General features: G+C 33.2%; 1 long non-coding RNA gene across 4 annotated transcripts; it reads left to right on the top strand.

Moving 5' to 3' along the window:
* The first annotated feature begins 360 nt into the window (after window positions 1-360).
* LOC101883066 (uncharacterized) lies at window positions 361-9,161 on the top strand. 4 transcript variants are annotated; one of them, XR_012398794.1, is made up of 7 exons: window positions 953-1,057; window positions 3,059-3,106; window positions 3,220-3,320; window positions 3,435-3,489; window positions 3,670-3,739; window positions 4,232-4,333; window positions 8,698-9,154. It is a non-coding gene; the product is annotated as an uncharacterized lncRNA (long non-coding RNA). The 4 variants fall into 4 exon arrangements; XR_012398791.1 differs by lacking the exon at window positions 3,435-3,489 and having other exon boundaries at window positions 361-1,057; window positions 3,025-3,106; window positions 8,698-9,161; XR_012398792.1 differs by lacking the exon at window positions 3,435-3,489.
* Window positions 9,162-10,572: the final 1,411 nt, after the last annotated feature.

The following is a 10,572-nucleotide window of genomic DNA, read 5'->3' as shown; positions in this document are numbered from 1 at the left end:
TAATAATAATACCTTTTATTTTTAGGCGCCTTTCAAAGCACTCAAGGACACCTTACAGCAGATTACAAGCACATCATAAAAATGCAAGCAGTAAAAATGACAATCAGCATAATTAAACCAGCAAATCATTAAAAGCTATCCTAAACAAAAACGTCTTTATCTGAGATTTAAAATTGGAAATAGAGTCCATCTGGCGAATGTGCAAAGGCAGGGAATTCCATAACTTCGGTGCTGGACAACTAAAAGCCCTGCCTCCAAATGACTTCATCTTAAAGTGTGGGACAGATAACAGTTCAGCAGAAGATGATCTCAGTGAGCGTGAAGGAGTGTACAAATGAAGAAGATCAGAAAGATAGCGAGGGGCCAGGTTATGAAGAGCTTTGTATGTTAAGAGGAGGATTTTGTATTGTATACGATAGTGAACAGGAAGCCAGTGCAGGTGAAAGAGAATTGGAGTGTATATCTCTGGCTTTGGATGGCCACAGTCCTCCACTGTACCTTGGTCCCGCATTCATTTCAAAGGAGCGCTACCCTGTAGCAAGATGGCGGCGCTATTGACGCATTTCGTCCAATAGACAACAATTGGCCAGGCAAATTCTAGTCTATATATCTATGTAGAGTTATACTCTAAAAAAAATTTAAGCCAACGTTGGGTTAAATAATGAACAAATCCAACCATTAGGTTTAAAAAGTATTAATTAAATTTGATCGGAAAAACATTCATACATAACGAAATATAAATTATTACTTACTATCTTAATTATTATGCATTATGAGTTCGTTTAAAGTTGGTCTGCTACATCTGAATATTACCTGTAATTCTATATTACTAATATAATATTACCTATAATATTACCAACTTTACATCCATTGTGGATTTAAGGTTGGTTTGACTCCTGGTAAACATGTCAGATCAGATGTGTGTCAAACTCACTCAGCCTTTGTTTTTCAGCACTGGACTGTTCAAACACAGAATCACAAACGCAAATGTAAACCGCATGACGTGACTTTATGTTGAGCTCCCACTGTTGAACACACGAACCGCCAGCAGCAGCAGGTAATGATGATATAATGATGATATAATGTGTTGAAGGAGGTCAGTGGTGCGCGAGGGATCATCTTTATCTCCCATAATCAGCTCTGAACACAGGGACCAGTTGCATAAACACAGCAGCCCTGTTAAGATTGCGTATCTGAAGAACTACAGTAGCCAGTTTATCAAACCTTTCATCAAAGTTGTCCTAAAACTGTTGAAAAACACCCTTTCTTGTCTTAGAACAATTTTGAAAAAGTATTTTAAACCACTTTAAATGTTGACTTCCGCAGTTTGACCAGCTTGTTATCAAGGGTAATTGGTTCTGCTTTTCAGATTTTTTAAGAAGGTGAGCGGTCAGCCTTTTTGTGCATGACTTTAATATGTTATGGCCAGTCTTGAAGTAACTTTAAATAAGGAATACACTCTAAGAAATCCTGGGTTATTTACACACAAATTGAGTAATGTATGGATTGAAATGTGTTCCTTTTAATACAATTCAAGAAATTAATCAATCATCCATCCATCCATCCATCCCTGTCTGTCTGTTCATCTATCTATCTATCTATCTATCTATTTATCTATCTATCTATCTATCTATCTATCTATCTATCTATCTATCTATCTATCTATCTATCTATCTATCTATCTATCTATCTATCTATCTATCTATCTGTCTATCTGTCTATCTGTCTATCTATATCTGTCCATCCGTCCGTCTGTCAATTCATCCCTGTCTGTCTGTCTGTCTGTCTGTCTGTCTGTCTGTCTGTCTGTCTGTCTGTCTGTCTGTCTGTCTATCCATCTATCTATCTATCTATCTATCTATCTATCTATCTATCTATCTATCTATCTATCTATCTATCTATCTATCTATCTATCTATCTATCTATCTATCTATCTATCTATCTATCTATCTACCCATCCATCCATCCATCCATCCCTGTCTGTCTGTCTGTCTGTCTGTCTGTTCATCTATCTATCTATCTATCTATCTATTTATCTATCTATCTATCTATCTATCTATCTATCTATCTATCTATCTATCTATCTATCTATCTATCTATCTATCTATCTATCTATCTATCTATCTATCTATCTATCTATCTGTCTATCTGTCTATCTGTCTATCTATATCTGTCCATCCGTCCGTCTGTCAATTCATCCCTGTCTGTCTGTCTGTCTGTCTGTCTGTCTGTCTGTCTGTCTGTCTGTCTGTCTGTCTGTCTGTCTATCCATCTATCTATCTATCTATCTATCTATCTATCTATCTATCTATCTATCTATCTATCTATCTATCTATCTATCTATCTATCTATCTATCTATCTATCTATCTATCTACCCATCCATCCATCCATCCATCCCTGTCTGTCTGTCTGTCTGTCTGTCTGTCTATCTATCTATCTGTCTATCTGTCTATCTATCTATGTCTGTCCATCCGTCTGTCTATCCATCCCTGTCTGTCTGTTTGTCTGTCTGTCTGTCTGTCTATCTACACTGTAAAAAATTCCTGTAAATTTACGGTGAAAATCAACAGCAAAATACTGTTTTAATGTAAAAACAGCAAGTTGCCGTTTTTTACAATGCATCATGGGAAGACTTGCTCACTTCAGTTTGAGTGGTTGAGCAACAACAGTAAGGGCACTGTAATTTAACGGTTTTATACCATATTTTTTTCTGTGTACACAAGACACCATTTTGGATTATCTACATGAGGTAAGTTTGCAGCTCCATATGTGACTAACTATCTGTAAAATATCTGTTAGTTTTTAAAATCACATGTAAACATCCAATAAACACACAACTGCAACAATGATATGACTGTGTAAATTTGAAAAGCAAGATTAGCATAAGGACTCGGTAACGTTAGTCCTCACATCTCCTGGAGCCTGGATGGATATTTTACCTGAACTTTTAGGAACAGTGCAAAAATTGAACGTTATAATTTGTGGTTACATGAACTGGTACATTGCCCTGCATTTTATGACAGATTTGAACTGCGTGCCTCTGTTTGAAACTCCAAGGTACTTAACAAGAAAGGATAATTGGATAATTTGGATATTTTCGACGAGGTAAGAAGCTATATCTGTAAACGTACTATCTTTAAATTACTTATTAAATTTAAATATCATACCATAAACATCCAATCAACACATAACCAAAGCACCTGTTTATTTAATTGCAGGATCCGACCGTGTGAATGTCTTGAGAAGAGAAAGGGGGTAACTATAGCCTAATTTAGCAAGCTAACGTTAGCTGGAGGACTCATTTTCACATCACACACAGGTAAGAATGTTAAACCTAGATTTTACATGAACTTTGAGTGAAGATTGTACAGAATCTTTTTTTTCTTCATGTGGTTACATGTGTAACTTGCATATTTGGTCCATTTTATTACAGACACACCTTTTCATTTGCAACTCCGGTGCTTCTAAAAATAACATTTTAAGATCGAGTGAGACCTTTGTTATTTTTACGTTATTGCAGTTGGTTTATATAGAAATTGACTAGAGTTACGATCAGATTTTATGCTTGGTAACGTTACCTAAAGTGGCAGAGCTTTTAATCTTTTTTGTGAGTAAGAAGTAACTGCTATTATAATGAAAATTCTTTACAATTCATTTTTGACCAATAGATGTCTGCCACCACTGCTAATCTTGAAAAGATGGGTAACCTGCCAGTGACTCCTCATTTGATTCTGCCTGGTAAGTATTTTGTGATTAAGATAGGGAAAAAATCTAATTTGTGTCCCGCTATAGACTTTGCTGGTTTGTATTTGACGAAATAGATTAATTCATTTTTAATTTATTAAAGCAAAGTCTCATTTAGTTAGAAATGTATGTATTTGTTTTGATCTGATACCCAAAGAAATAAACTTGCCTTTTAGAAGCCTAGTTATCCTTTAGTATTACTATTGACATACTATTGTCAATGTTTTAACAAATGCTTAAGACATTCTGTCACTTTTCATTATCTTTGAATCTCAGATTACCTGGTTTGATTTCATGTAGTTGCTTATTATAGTTATTTAAATATTTATTTTAATTTTGAAAAATTATATTGTATGGCTTTATCACGTCTTGCATAATTTTATCATGGCCCTTTCTACACCAAGCCTTTCAAAACAAATGATAAATAACAGAATTAATCTCCAGAATAATTCCTAAATAATACTTTAATCAACCAATTTATTAAAGGTTCAGATGATACTTTGGGCCAGTGGATAAAACAATGGATGATCAGCATGGAAGGCAGAGTAATCTGTGAGGGTGAGCATGCACACTGGAATTCCTTCAAAGGTAATATGTTTGCACTTACATATTTTTTGTTTAATTTAGCATGAGGACTTCATGGAATAGAATATTGTTATGTCCAACTTGTCGCATGTGTGTTTGTGTGTATACACTACAAGTGAAAAGTTTGGAATCATTGGAATCAAAAAAAAAAAAAAAAAAAAAAAAAATATATATATATATATATATATATGTCGTATAATAAGCTTCTTGTGCTCACAAAGGCTAAACAATACTGTAATAAACAAGGACAAATACAGCAAAAACTGTGATATAGTGAAATGTCAGTTAAATAGTATATATTTATCATAAACTAATTAAATCATGTACTGGTATTTTATCGTATTTAGTTTAAAATGTGATTCTTGTATTTTAAAGTTAAATTTTGATCATCATTAAAAATACTAGTCTTCAGTGTCACATAATTATCATGGTGCTTAATATAACCATTTGCTAAAAATAAACTTTTATTGTTGTTGTCATAACTTTGTGAAACAATACAATACACATTATTCATTCATTTTCTTTTCGGCTTAGTCCCTTTATTATTCCAGGGTTGCCACAGCTTAATGAACCGCCAACTTATCCAGCACATGTTTTATGCAGTGGATGCCCTTCCAGCTGCAACCCATCTCTGGGAAATATCCATACACACCCATTCACACACATACACTACAAACAATATAGCCTACCCAATTCACCTGTACCACATCTTTAGACTTGTGGGGGAAACCAGAGCACCAGGAAGAAACCCACGCGAACACGGGGAGAACATGCAAACTCCGCACAGAAACGTCAACTGACCTAGCCAAGTCTCGAACCAGTGACCTTCTTGCTGTGAGGTGACAGCACTACCTACTGCGCCACCACATCAGTACACATTATACAATACTATTTCTAAGTACCATTGAAAATTAATTACTTTTACTCATCCAACTAAATTGTTCAAGCATGAAAGTAAATTAGACAACGTGGTGGCTCAGTAGGTAGTGCTGTCACCTCACAGCAAGAAGGTTGCTGGTTCAAGCCTCGACTGGGTCAGCATTTCTGTGTGGAGTTTGCATGTTCTCCTTATGTTCGTGTGGGTCTCCTCCAGGTGCTCCGGTTTTCCCCACAGTCCAAAGACATACAGTATAGGTGAATTGGGTAAGCTAAAATTGTCTGTAGTGTATGAGTGTGAATGAGAGTGTATGGGTGTTTCCCAGTGATGGGTTGCAGCTGGAAGGGCATCCACTGCGTAAGACATATGATGGATAAGTTGGAGGTTCATTCCGCTGTGGCGACCCCAGATAAATAAAGGGAAAAAGCCAAAAAGAAAATGAATGAAGGAATGAATAAAAGTAAATTCATTTTTTATAATGCAAAAAAGATTTTTAAAAAAATGTAAATTGTAAATGTAAATTTTTTTTTTTTAATCAAACAATCGTAAAAGAATGTATCAGTTTCCAAAATACTTTGAAGCTTTTTTTTAGCACTAATCATTATAAGAATCAATATTAGTGGTTTTGTACCAATAATATAATGATTTCTAAAGGATCATGTGACACTAAATTAAATGTGAAACTACGTTCAATAAGAAAAGAAATTTTTTTTTAAAAATTTAAATTATTTATATTGTGTAGTAACTAGGGATGTAACAAAATTGTAAATACCGTCATACCGCAATAGTAATTTTTTTCAATATTACCGTAGGCGCATGACTCAATAAAACTATATTTCTGAGAAAAGTTTGCTTAGGCGAATGAAGCGAACGGGAGGTAGCGGGAACTGCAATTTCCATCAGCCCAGGCGTGGCCATCATCCTTTGCGGTCTGTTGTCGCTACAGATCCAGTAATGCGGAAATGGAGTGTGCTGCTAGTAGCGGGGAAGGAAAAGAGCTGGAAATGATCGAACCTAAAGTGGGTTTTAAATCGGATGTGTGGAAGCATTTCGGTTTCTCTCTAAAAAGATACAAGAAAGGAGAAAAGGTGACAGACAACAAAAAAAAAGGTATGCAGACACTGCCAGACTGTTGTGAAATATAAGTCGGGGAATACGACTAAAAACAGTCATGGGGACTGCAGAACACAGCACACTTGTTAGATTGATGCAGACATTGACTTGTAATGCAAAGAGACCTCTATCTCACTCATGGCTTGTCCTCTCAAGTGGTGGAAAGACAATGCACAGTGTTACCCACTGCTGTCAACCTTGGCCTAATCATATCTCTCTGTCCCAGAAACCTCAGTTCCAAATGAGAGGGTTTTTTTTCTGTTGCAGGGGACATGCCCAGACCCCAGCTTTTACCAGATTATAATTATATGATTATTTTCCTTATAAAACCCATCTCTATCTAAGTGAGTGAGTGATTAAATGTTGAATGTGATGAGTTTTCAACAATACTAAATTGAAACTTTATTTTTTTATATGGTTTAATAGTTTTTTGTAATTAAAATTTAAAAATTGAAGTTCCTGTTTCGAAACTTACAGATAGATGGCTAATTTGTATGTCATTGATATGTTCAGTGCTAAGGTAAATAAACACTTTTGGCACTTTTTTCGAGTCTTTTCATTAGTTTTGTTTTTCCTGTAAATTGTTCAATAAGTATGCCATTCATACCGAGGTATTATCGTACAGTGAAATTCTGATACTGTTACATCCCTAGTAGTAACACTTTAAAATTCAACATTTTTACTTTATTTTTGATCAAATAAATGCAGCCTTTGTGAGCAGAATAGCCTTTTTAAACATGACCTTTAAAAAATATGTCCTTCAGATTAATATTTTGAATAGAAAGCTTTACAATTATATATTTTTGCATAAACATTAGATTAGTCAAAGCCAAAATTGGAGCTAATAAACTTAGTACACGCCAGTGAATATTTTGATGAAAAAAAATAAACACAACTTTAATAATAAACAGGAAAAAAATATTACTCTGTTTAATAAAACTGTTTTGTTTAAATGCACCAATATATATTTGTCTATATTCACTGAGGAATTTATACAAATATAAATTTTTTAAAGGGGCTGTTAATTTATGCTGAACACTATATGTGGTGTGTGTGTGTGTGTGTGTGTGTGCATGTGTGCATGTGTGCGTGCGTGCGTGGTCTAAATTATTAGCCTCCTTGATTTTTTTTTTCTTTTTTCAATATTTACATATTTATGTTTAACAGAGCAAAGAATATTTCACAGAATTTCTGATAATTTTATTTCTTCTGGAGAATTTTTTTCTGATTTTTAGCTAGAATAAAAGTTTTTTTTTTTTTTAAACATATTAAGGTCAATATTATTAGTTCCCTAAAGCAATACATATTTTTGATTGTTTACAGAACAAACCATCGTTATACAATGACTTTAATTAACCTAATTAACCTAGTTAGGCCTTTATATGTCACCTTAAGCTAAACACTAGTATTTTAAGAAAACATAGGCAATTATTATCTGCCGTCATCATGGAAAAGATAAAAGAAATCAGTTATTAATTTTTACAAATTAGTTCTTAAAACTAGTATGTTCAGAAATGTTGAACAAATCTTCTCTTTGTTAAACAGAAATTGTGGAAAAAATTATATATTATATTATATACAGTTGAAGTCTGAATTATTTGCCCCCTGTTTATATTTTTCCCCAATTTCTGTTTAACGGAGAGAATTTCTTCAACAAATTTCTAAACATAATAGTTTTAATAACTCATATCTAATAACTGATTTATTTTCTCTTTGTCATGATGACAGTAAATAATATTTGACGAGATATACTTCAAGACACTTCTATACAGCTTAAAGTGACATTTAAAGGCTTAACTGGGTTAATTAGGTTAACTAGGCTGGTTAGGGTAATCAGGCAAGTCATTATATAGCAATATCTAAACATTATATAGCTTAAAGGGGCTAGTAATTTTGACCTTAAAATCAATATTTAAAAAAATAAAAACGATTTTTATTCTAGTCAAAATAAAACAAGACTTTTTCCTGAAAAAAAAAAATATTATCAGATATTGTGAGCATTTCCTTGCTCTGTTAAACATTATTAGGAAAATAATGAAAATAAATAATTCAAAAAAAGGGGCTGATAATTCTGACTTCAACTGTACATATATAATAGCAAATAGGGACTTTAACTATGTACACACACGTTACTGGTGTTGTTAAAAAATCAAACATTTTAACATTTGAATGCCCTTTTCATGTCTTTAATCTTCATCATATAATAATAACCTTTTTTCAGGGAAAACCATTTTAGTGCTGCAAAAATGCATGTGCTTATTCACTAAAATTTACTTTCAGAACAGAAAATCACTTTTGCAGATAGTTTATTTATTTTTGTAAGTCATACAGTTTTAAATACCTTGTTCACAGAAAATCTTTTATTCTTATTATTCAGATGCTTTGCTGGCATAAATCCAGAGAGGGGAACCAAGGCTGTGAGGGGAAATGTGACATCAAAAAAAAAAACTGGCAAGACAGTTCAGAAGAAGACCATGACTTTAAACCCCAAGGTTTCAAACATTTTAAAGAAACTAATGGACTTTGAATGGGACTTTATTTAAAATGCAGCTTGCTTGCACCCCCCTACTTTTGAAACACAGAGGACTTTTTTCTTTATTTGCTGAAGCTCATTTTAGGGCTATATATTTTTATATTTTATATCCAAGACTAAATTGTAAAGTGGCTATTTATTAATTTTTTCTATGACATTCGGTAAGTTGCTTCTTGTTGTACAATGCTGAATACGATCTTAACATTTCTGGAGAACTTACAATTTTTGCCTGTTCTTTGGCTTAATATTTACACAAACACAATGCAGATTTTATTTTGTGTTGTTTGAAAATAAAAATGTGAAATATAACTTGGATTTATTTCTCTTTTTTAATCATTTTAATCTGAAATAATATGGTTAAATATGGATTGTAATTTAACAGCTTTATGCTTCTAAATAACAGATGCATGCTGTAGATAAAATGTAAAAAAAGGTAGGGCACTGTATTTTTACATTAGAATAACAGTGGTATGCTGTATCTTACAAAACAGTATCATGCTGTTAATTTAAAATGGCAGGGCACTGTATTTTTACAGTTCCATAACAGTAGATTACTGTGGCTAAAAAAACAGTATCATGCTGTTAATTTAAAACGGTAGGGCACTGTATTTTTACAGTTCCACAACAGCAGAATACTGTTGCTAACAAAAACAGTATCATGCTGTTAATTTAAAAAACGGTAGGGCACCATATTTTTACAGTATGATAATGGCAACCACAGCTGCCAGTAGATTACCGTTTTTTTACAGGGAAATTTTTTACAGTGTATCCATCCATCCATCTATCTATCTATCTATCTATCTATCTATCTATCTATCTATCTATCTATCTATCTATCTATCTATCTATCTATCTATCTATCCATCCATCCCTGTCTGTCTGTCTGTCTATCTATCTATCTATCTATCTATCTATCTATCTATCTATCTATCTATCTATCTATCTATCTATCTATCTATCTATCCATCCATCCATCCATCCATCCATCCATCCATCCATCCATCCATCCATCCATCCATCCATCCATCTATCTATCTATCTATCTATCTATCTATCTATCTATCTATCTATCTGTCTATCCATCCATCCATCCCTGTCTGTCTGTTCATCTATCTATCTATCTATCTATCTATCTATCTATCTATCTATCTATCTATCTATCTATCTATCTATCTATCTATCTATCTATCTATCTATCTATCTATCTATCTATGTCCGTCCGTCCATCCGTCTGTCCATCCATCCCTGTCTGTCTGTCTGTCTATCTATCTTTCTCTATCTGTCTGTCTGTCTGTCTGTCTGTCTGTCTGTCTATCTATTTATTGGTTTGTCTATCTATCCATCCATCCATCTGTATGTCTTTTTAAATAGACAGATGAAGCAGTTTTTCTAACTGTTACAATTTGTAAGGTTTTTAAATATAAAATGTAAAAAATCTACAAAAATTTTTTTTGGAATTAAAATGATTATTTTCAAATAAAAAAACTCAGATCAATAAGGACAAACCCAACTGTTGCATTAAATTTTAAAATGACATTTAAAACCTACAGTAAAAGCCTCTAATAAAATTCTGGATTGTTGTAACGCAATGTGGAGTAAAATATGAATAAACTCAACTTTTGGGTTAAAAAGTGTTACGTAGCAACGGAGAAATCGTAATGCAAAACATCTGTAATTATAAATACTGTTGCTTTTAATCAAAGAAAAGTTACCCTTGAT

The sequence above is a fragment of the Danio rerio genome, chromosome 23, assembly GCF_049306965.1.
Source record: "Danio rerio strain Tuebingen ecotype United States chromosome 23, GRCz12tu, whole genome shotgun sequence".
NCBI lineage: Eukaryota > Metazoa > Chordata > Actinopteri > Cypriniformes > Danionidae > Danio > Danio rerio.
Note: the sequence above shows the minus strand (reverse complement) of the source record. Positions and strands in the feature narration are given on the sequence as shown.